At 46.4% G+C, this 8,946-nt stretch overlaps 1 long non-coding RNA gene across 1 annotated transcript; it reads right to left on the reverse strand.

Moving 5' to 3' along the window:
• Window positions 1–1,668: 1,668 nt before the first annotated feature.
• On the reverse strand, window positions 1,669–8,646 carry LOC112544245 (uncharacterized). Its single transcript, XR_003087568.2, has 3 exons — window positions 8,528–8,646; window positions 8,231–8,415; window positions 1,669–1,881 (listed from the first exon to the last, which is right to left on the reverse strand). It is a non-coding gene; the product is annotated as an uncharacterized LOC112544245 (long non-coding RNA).
• Window positions 8,647–8,946: the final 300 nt, after the last annotated feature.

Here is an 8,946-nt window from a genome sequence, read left to right on the forward strand (position 1 = left end):
TGCTAGATCAATTGCTGCCCATTGACATAACCTGTAGCAAACACAAGTCATATAGTTCAAGGCCAGAAGGGACTACAAGATCTAGTCTTAGCACCACCCAGCATCTATTCTACAGCTTGTACTCAACTACCAAAATGAGACCAGACTATTAAAACTCACATGAGACCAGACTATTAAAACTCACATTAATATGTGCCATAGTGCACCAGTGCCTAAGACCCCGGCCAAAGGATCTTGTCTCCCATGCCACCATCTGGGTAGATCCCTGGGAAAGGCAGTGGTGGGGGTAATTCTAGAGGGGACAGGGTTTTGGGCAGAAGGGGCAGGGTCATCAGTACTCTGCGCCATGCAAAGCATGGCACCGCACTCCCCCCCAGCCCTCAGAGCCACAGAGAGGCTGCGTATATACTGGCCAGTCTTGTGCAAGAACACATGCAAATGAGCTGCAGCAATGAATATCGTCACACCTCATTTGCATACTTAATGAGCCTCCATTTTGCATAAGGGGCTTTTGCACAAGAAGGAGCAGTCTACACTGCTCCTTGTGCAGCCCCCTCCCTTGCACAAGAGCCATTCTTCTGCTTATTTTCAGGCAGAACGGCTCTTGCACAGGAGGGGGTTTTTGCTCAAGAAGCAGTGTAGACTGCTCCTTCTTGTGCAAAACCCCCTTGCGCAAAATGGCTCATTAAGTATGCAAATAAGGCACGGCAATATTCATTGCCGTGCATCATTTGCGTATGTTCTTGCACAAGACTGGCCAGTGTAGACATAGCCTCTGTGTGTGGCACTCTGGTTGAGACTTTAAATGTCCAGGACAGCTGCCCTCTTTGCCCCTCCTCTTGGCAGGCCTACATGTTGCACATGAGAATAGAGTCCCTATGTGTTATAGCAGAGGTGGGCAATAATTTCTGGCTGGGCGCCACTTCAAAATTTTTTGAAGTGGAGCCGGGCCACCCTGGAAGGGGTGGGGACTAAAATGGAAGGGGTGGGACAAGGATGCTTCAGGGCGTCCCCACGCACAGACCATGATTGGTCTGGGGGTGGAGAAGCCCCTTTGCCCCCCCTTCCCACTAAGCACCAATGCCCCTGGCAGGGCAGGAAAAGGCTTTGCACATTCCCCACCCCCAGGCCAATTAGGACCTGGGGGTGAGAGAAGCGCACAAAGTTTCCTCCACCCTGCCAGGAGTACATAGCACTTTGAAGTGTCGCACGCTCCTGGCAGGGCAGGAAGAGACTTCACATGATCCCCTACCCCCAAATCCTGATTGCCCTGAGGGTGGGAGGAGCGCGTGAAGTTTCCTCTACCCTACCCTCACTCTGAGAGGAGCACACGGCACTTCAAAGTGCTGCACACCCCTCTCAGGATGGGAGGAGGCTTCACACACTCCCCTACCCCCAGGCCAATCAGAGCTAATTGTTCTGGGGGTAGGGGAATAGGCAGGGGAATGGCAGAGCCTCTGTGGGCCGGATCAACCGGCTTGGCGGGCCGGATCCAGCCCACGGAGGCCCTTTTGCCTACCCCTGTGTTACAGCATAGGGCCAGCACTAAATAGGATCCAAAGAATTACTCATCACTGTCTCTGGGTCCTGCATATTAAGGTTTTGCTATTTTCAACCTCAGTGTTTCACTCAAGCTTATTTAAACTTTAACTTGACCCTTACCAGAGAAGGCTTGAAGTCTACGCAACTATCCCACTTGGCATATGTAACATTACATTCATTGCACCAGTAGCTTTAGATTTGCTCATCAATATTCTATAGTAATACTTCTGCATTGGTCATCCTTTGGGCATAACATGCCTATTTTTCAGCCATTTCTATATGCAGTTTGTAGACTTTGGGTTTTTGGCTCAGAATTCCAGGATGAAGAATGAGAGCAGCCTAATTCAGGAAAATAGATATAGAAAAAAATGTAATTAAATAAATTCTGTGAATAGGAGTACAACATTCTATGTTAGTCTATGCAGAAAAGAGTGAAAAATGAATTACATCCTTAGGAATAATACCATCTCTTGTAATATTGATGATTTTCTCATGATAGGGCTGGCACACTTTGGTAACAGAATTTCCATATTTTTCAGGAAATGGTGTAATATCTTCCATGGTTAGTGTCCTGCTAGCCGTGCAGTTTGGAGAAGACAAAAAAAAAATTTCAAAAAAAATCAGTGACTAGAATGAGCATTCTGAGTTATGATTGAAATATGAGAGTTACTCTAGAATAATTTGGATTAGTATTATCAAAGATAATACACCAATTTTGCTTGTGTCATTAGATGTTATAACATTTAGCAACAAACTATAGTACATTAGGGTACGTCTACACAGCAACTTTATTTCAAAATAACTGCCTGCTGTGTAGAAGTGGACTAAGGTATTTTGAAATAATGTTGAAACAGTCAAACTGGAGGACTTCTTACACCAACTCCTGTAACCCTCATTGCACGAGCAGTAAGGGAAGTCGGAGGAAGAGCGCTCTATTTCGAAATAAGTGCTGTGTAGATGCTCCCAATTTTGAAATAAGCTATTTCAAAATAAGCTACGCAATTGATGCAGCTCAACTTGCATAGCGTATTTCAAGTTAAGCCCTGTTGTGTAGACTCACTCTTGCAGGCCTGCCAATGTGGGGGGGGGGGGAGAGGAGGTAAAGGGGGCAATTGCCCCAGGGCCCAGCAATAGAAAAGAGGCCGTGGGTCCTGGCCACCACTGTCACTCCTGTAGCAGTGGTGGCCAGAGCCCCAAGCCCTTCAAATCACCGCCAGAACGCTGCATAGTATGCCCCAGATAGCTCTGAAAGCTGCGGGATGGGGGAGGGGCAGCACGACACACTCTGGTTAGTGCTGAGAGCTGGCTGAACCAGTCCTACCCAAGGCTCTGTCCCTTCCAGGAGTCAGGAGCCCCCCCCCCCCCCTCCCGACATGCCTCTGGTCCCACCAAGTCTGTCAGCACCCCCTCACCCCCCCAGACATTGTGCTCTCAGTTGGTTCCAGATGCAAATAGTCAATCAATTTTGAGAATTTTGTATTGCTCAGTAAGACTTGGATAGGGTACATGTTTGAAATAACCAGCATTTGTTCTTCCTTTACACAAAAGAAAAATAAATTACAGCTCTAAAAATAAAATAAAACACAACATTTGTTTCACCTATCCAGAAAGCTCATTTGCATTCCCCTTTAAAGGGAACCAAGCACCAACATTTCAGACAGAAAGGCTTTTTGCTGGGAACCCTCAGAAGAAAAATGAAGCTTTTTGTGTCTCCGTATGATTTGTATCCATGTAATCAACAGTAATCAGACTCACTCCAGAAACAGACAGAGGGTAAATGGGGGATGTTGAGGAAAATGTGAAAAGAATACCTGGGAACAAATTTCAGTTTATTCATTCTTGTGTGTGAGGGAGGGGGAAAAAAAATCTTATTTTAAAATTTAAATTGAGGAGAGAAAGAGGGTTAGCTGACGTTTTGAACACTGAAATAAACTTGATGAAGGAAATGCAGTACAGTGATAGCCTTGCTGATCTCAGGACGTTAGAGAGACAAGGTGGCTGAAACAAAAAACAGGACTATGTAGCACTTTAAAGACTACATAGTCCTGTTTTTCATTTCAGCTACACCAGACTAACACGGCTACATTTCTATCACTAAGGTGGCTGAAGTAATTCTTTTTTATGGACCAGCTTCTGTTGGAGAGAAGCTTTTCAGTATACACAAGCCTCTTCTTCAGGTCTTGGAAACTAACTTAGGGCATATCTACACTTGCCATGGAAAGCACAAAAAGTGCTTTTTTTTTTGCACAAAAACTGCAGGAGTGCCTATACTTGCCAATGACTGTAGTGAATGCTTCCCTGTTTCTGACTGCAAACAGCAAGCCACCTCTGCAAGAGGCATACATCTCTTACCACTGATGCTTGCACAGTTATGTCTAAGCGAAAACATGTTATTCCGATTCACACAGCTTTTAGCCTCTGCAGGATATCCCACAGTGCCCAGGGGCCACTTTATGTGTAATCAGAGCTAGACTTTATAGGGAGAGTACAGAACTTGAAACTCCACTTCCTGTTTTCCTGGCAGTACTGCTGGTCAGGTGACAATGGCTGCTCCACAGAGCAAGCAATCCTCTGCTTGGAGCAATGCTGAAACACTTGGAGCAATGCTGAGACACGGAGCTGATCCGTGTTTGGTGAGCAGGGGCTGCGCAGGGAGTGAAGATGCCCTGCAATCATCCCTTCCCCCCATCCCACAAGGTCTATTCTCACAATGGAGAGAGCTGCACTGTGGGATAGCCACCCTCAGTGCACTGCAAGTACAGGCAGTCCCCAGGTTATGTACAAGATAGGGACTGTAGGTTTGCTCTTAAGTTGAATCTGTATGTAAGTCGGAACTGGCGTCCAGATTCAGTCGCTGCTGAAACTGACCGCCAGTTCCGACTTACATACAGATTCAACTTAAGAACCCCAAGTCCCCAAGTCAGCTGCTGCTGAAACTGATCAGTGGCTGATTCCAGGAAGCCTGGGGCAGAGCAGCTGGGGTGCTGCCGGGTTGGTCCAGTAGTGCCCAGAGCGGCGCTGCGGGACCAACCGGCAGCGCCCCAGCTGCTCTGCCCCAGGGTCCACATCAAAAGCCTGGTCTGCTGGGGGGGGGCACACTAGCTGCGCCACCCCCCAGCAGACCAGGGACATAGGGAGCAAAGCCGCAGCGGCAGGGTGCCATGCCTCTGAGGCTTTGCTCTGGCGCGGGACCCGCCGCCGCTGCGGCTTTGTTCCCGGTGCCCCTGGTCTGCTGGAGACGGTCCCCAGCAGACCAGGGGCACCGGGAGCAGCTTTCTCGCCCCGGAGGTCGAGGTGGCGGACCGCTGCCTGCGAGCTCCGGGGCGAGAAAGCCCCGTTCGTAAGTGCGGATCCGACATAAGTCGGATCCGCGTAAGTCAGGGACTGCCTGTATAAGCATAATCTGATGCCTGTGGAAATGAGAACACAAATCAACCCTTTTCTTTTACCAGTTCTCTATATCACCAGTAAAAGTGACAGTGCAAAAAGTATAGACATCGTCTCAGAAAGTCACAGCTAAATACAAGGTAGAACACATTTCAAAAGATCTTTCAAGGAGAAGTGGCCCATTAACACCCCTCCAGTTGGGGCAATGTGTGGGATGCACAAAGAGTCATGTGACCCCGCCCCCCCCAAATCCAGGGTAAGAAGGGGCAAAGGGCCAGCAGCCATCATGACTAGAGTATCTGGGTAGCCCCGAGGGTCTAGTTGAGGAAGCCCAGGGCCTGCACTAGCAGGGGAAAGCAGAGTGATGTGGCCTTAGCTTGCTCTGCTCCCTTGTCTTGCTGCTCAGGGGAACGGGTAGGACACTAACCAGCAGGAAGTAGAGAGATATAGCCAAGAGCCAGGGAAGCATCACTTTGCTTCCCCCTGCTGCCACCAGTGAATGCAGGGGGGCACCCCAACCCTTGCTGCTGGCACTAGATCTCCAGACTCACTAGGCTGTATCACTTGGGGGGAAGGAGTGGTAGAGGTGGGGCCTGGGATGGAGGTTGTCCTAGGCCCTGTATGGAGCTAGGGGTGGCATGGAGAGGAATCACATGTGTGGGGGGGTGTTCACATGGCTGGTCCTCCCCTTGCGCCCCTCTCCCCCATGTCCCTCATCAGCAGTCCCCCTACCTCTAGTAACAGGGAGGAAAGGGAAATGGGGAAAGCAGGTGGTTTGTTAGGTTGCTAGTGGATTACGTATTATAGTTTGTTAGAATAACCCTGTAACATGTTCAGTCCTGTGTGCGAGCGCCCCTTGGTTTCTGAAGGGGGTCTCGCAATATTTAACTCGCCTGTCTGCAGGCGAGTCAATGTCCAGTCCGTGGCCGAGGTTCAGGCCTCTTCTTTTACCCCCTGCTCACTCCGATGTGATTTGCAGACATGTTGGAGGGGAGGGGGGACCCAGGCCCACCCACTTCTCTGCGTCCCAGCCCAGGGACCCTATAAGTAGTAGTAACCTGCTAAGTTTCAAAGTCCGTAATTGTGGTCACACCCTTGGGCCACTTCCCTGGGATGCCATTTCATCCAGCCCATCTCGAGGGCCTTGTTGCTGAACTCCCCTTGTCTGGGGTTCCACAGAGTTGTCCCTGGCTAGCCTTTAGCCGCAGGATCTAGCTCCACTCAATTATGAGGGCACTGCGCTCACTTGGAGCTGTCCAAGGTTCTGGTGTTCCCCAGTCAGCCCAGAGGTCTGCCTGGGTTGAGCTCCAGGAAGGAACTGACAGGCCTTACCTAGTAACTCCTTATATAGCAGCCTGCCACATCCCGATAGGCTGCAGTGAAGGCTGCCCCCTACCCTGCTCAGACAACCTCTCCATTGCGCCTGCTGCTGTCCAGGGTGCTGAAAGGCCTCCAGCGGGGAGGTCAGGCTTTGTCCGCCCCATCACAAACCCACTAGTGCACTAAAAGCCCCATAGATACTAGGTGGGAAAAACTGGACAATCTCAAAAGAACTCAGAGGAAAATAAGATGACAAAAGTACCACATCACCTGTGGGTATGAATGCTTCTGCAAAGCAATCAATAACTCTCAGGCCTCATCCTCAAAGAAAACCTGCACAACACTTCCAAACGTTGTGCCCGAAAGCTAAAATTCCTAACTTGGCTAGACACTAAAAAGCATGGACTGAAAAGAGATACTGAGTTTATGGTTTATATAGGGCTGAGTATAATGGCTTTAATTAAATGGTTATTATAAAGAGGAGGAAGACCAAGTGTACTTTGTGTCCACTGAAGATAGGACAAGTAATCGTGTTTTATCTGAAATTTAGGTTAGATGTTAGTTGCAAGTTACTATATAAGGGTAACAAGTGCTGGCAGAAGATTCCAAGGGAGATAGGGATTCAATAATCATTGGAAATTTTTAAAAACAGGTTCAACAAATAGCTCTCAGGGATGCTCTAGGTTTACTTGATCTTGCCACCATGCAGAAGGCTGAACTGGATGTCTTTGGGGAGCTCAGTTCCAGCACTATATTTCTAGGATTCATTGCAGACTCAAGGTTTCAGTGGCCATTTTTGAAAACTGGAGTGATTTTGGGCGGGTTTTTTCCTGACTATTTGAGTGCTGCTATTGGTGTAAGCCCAGTAACAATTTTCAAATGTCTAAAAAGATCACAAATATATTTTAAATGTGCCCATTATCTCTCAATTCAAATTGGAAAAAAGATCATAGAATCACAGAAGATCAGGATTTAAAGAGAACTCAGGAGGCCATTTAGTTCGACTGCCTACTCAAAACAGGATCAAACCCTACTAAATCATCCCAGCCAGGGCTCGGTCATGCCTCACCTTAAAAATCTTTAAGGATGAATGTTCCACCGCCTGCCTAAAAACCCCATTCCAGGACTTCACCATCCTGCTACTGAAAGTTTTTCCTAATATTCAATCTACACCTCCTTTACTGCAACTTGAGACCATTGCTCCTTGTTCTGTCATCTGTCACCAGTGAGAACAGCCTCTCTGTATCCTCTTGGGAAACTCTTTGGTAGTCGAAGGCTGCTATCAAATCCACACCCCCCTTACTTTTCTCTTCTTTAAGCCAAATAAACCCATTTCCCTCAGGCTAAGTCTACATTAGAAAATGATTTTGAAATAATTCCAGAAATAACAATTTCGAAATAGCATGTCCATACTACAGGAAAGCCTCAAAAGGCTCCCTTAATTTGGACATGCTACCTTGACTTAGAGCTCCAGGAAACACTGGGGAGTAATTACTTTGAAATAACTACTCCCCAGAATCATTCAAAATAGCAGCCATGGAGGATCCATACTACTGCTATTTCGAAATAACCATTTCCAAATAAGCATTATTCTTCATGGAAAGCAGCAGTTATTTTGAAATAACCAGCCCCTTATTTGGAAATAACGGGTTTGTTATTTCAAAATGAGGGGAGTTATTTCAAAATAGTGTAAACCTAGTGTAAACCAGGGCTCAGCCTCTCCTCATGAGACATATGCTCCAGTTATTAACCCAGAAGAACTAGAAATTCACCATCAACTCACCCCTAATTTGTTTTTACCATGTTGAAATTTAAACAGCTTTTTAAAAGGGAAAAGGTAAGTTCAGGACAGATGAGTTTTAACTTTGAATGCCCTAGAAATTGTAGGTTTGTCTCTCAACCTTCAGGTGACTTAAAATGCTTTTTTTTAAAGCGTGATAATTTGCTAAGTCATTGTGCTAAATCATTTCAAATTACCCACCTTTGTTCTGCCTGATGGATAATATCTTCTAAATGAGGGTTTATGTATCAGCTACACACAGCTGCAGCTGGTTAGACAAATACTTTTCAATCACACATCTATCTCATTCTTTGCGGATGAATTGGCAAGAGTCCCCATACAATTCTTTTCCACGTGCCACACCACTTCTATGGAGTTGTAGACTACTGATGTTTAAAGGACATATGTAAACAATTAGAAATGGTCTGTAATGTAATCTTTCAAGACATAGTCTATTTGCAATTGAATGTTTCTGTCTAATCTGTTCATTACACTTACTTTGGTAGCAAGCTAACTCATTTAATTTCCCATTCTTGGATGACTTTTCCAGATATATTTTGGGTGGTTGTTCTTTTCTTTGTCCCAGTATTCAGTAGGAAGCCATATGTATTTCAAACTATCTACACAAAACAATAGAGTAGTGGCAACGTTATGCACTATCACAACAATTTGGAAGAACCTTGATTATTGCAAATATATTAGTTTGCAAGCCACTTCAAATAAAACAAAAGAAGATTCTGTAATTCCTGGACAAGGACAGATGAGTATAGGTTGTGTCCACATGTCCAGTTTTCCCAAACACCTTCATGCTTTCTCCAGTGTGTTCCATCATGCATGGAACAAACTTCATATAAATAGCTACAAAGCCATCTCAAATCCCTCCCTGGTTTGAGGAAGAGTTTTGTGTCACTCAAAAG

This window comes from Pelodiscus sinensis, chromosome 11 (assembly GCF_049634645.1).
Source record: "Pelodiscus sinensis isolate JC-2024 chromosome 11, ASM4963464v1, whole genome shotgun sequence".
In the NCBI taxonomy this organism is placed as follows: Eukaryota; Metazoa; Chordata; order Testudines; family Trionychidae; genus Pelodiscus; species Pelodiscus sinensis.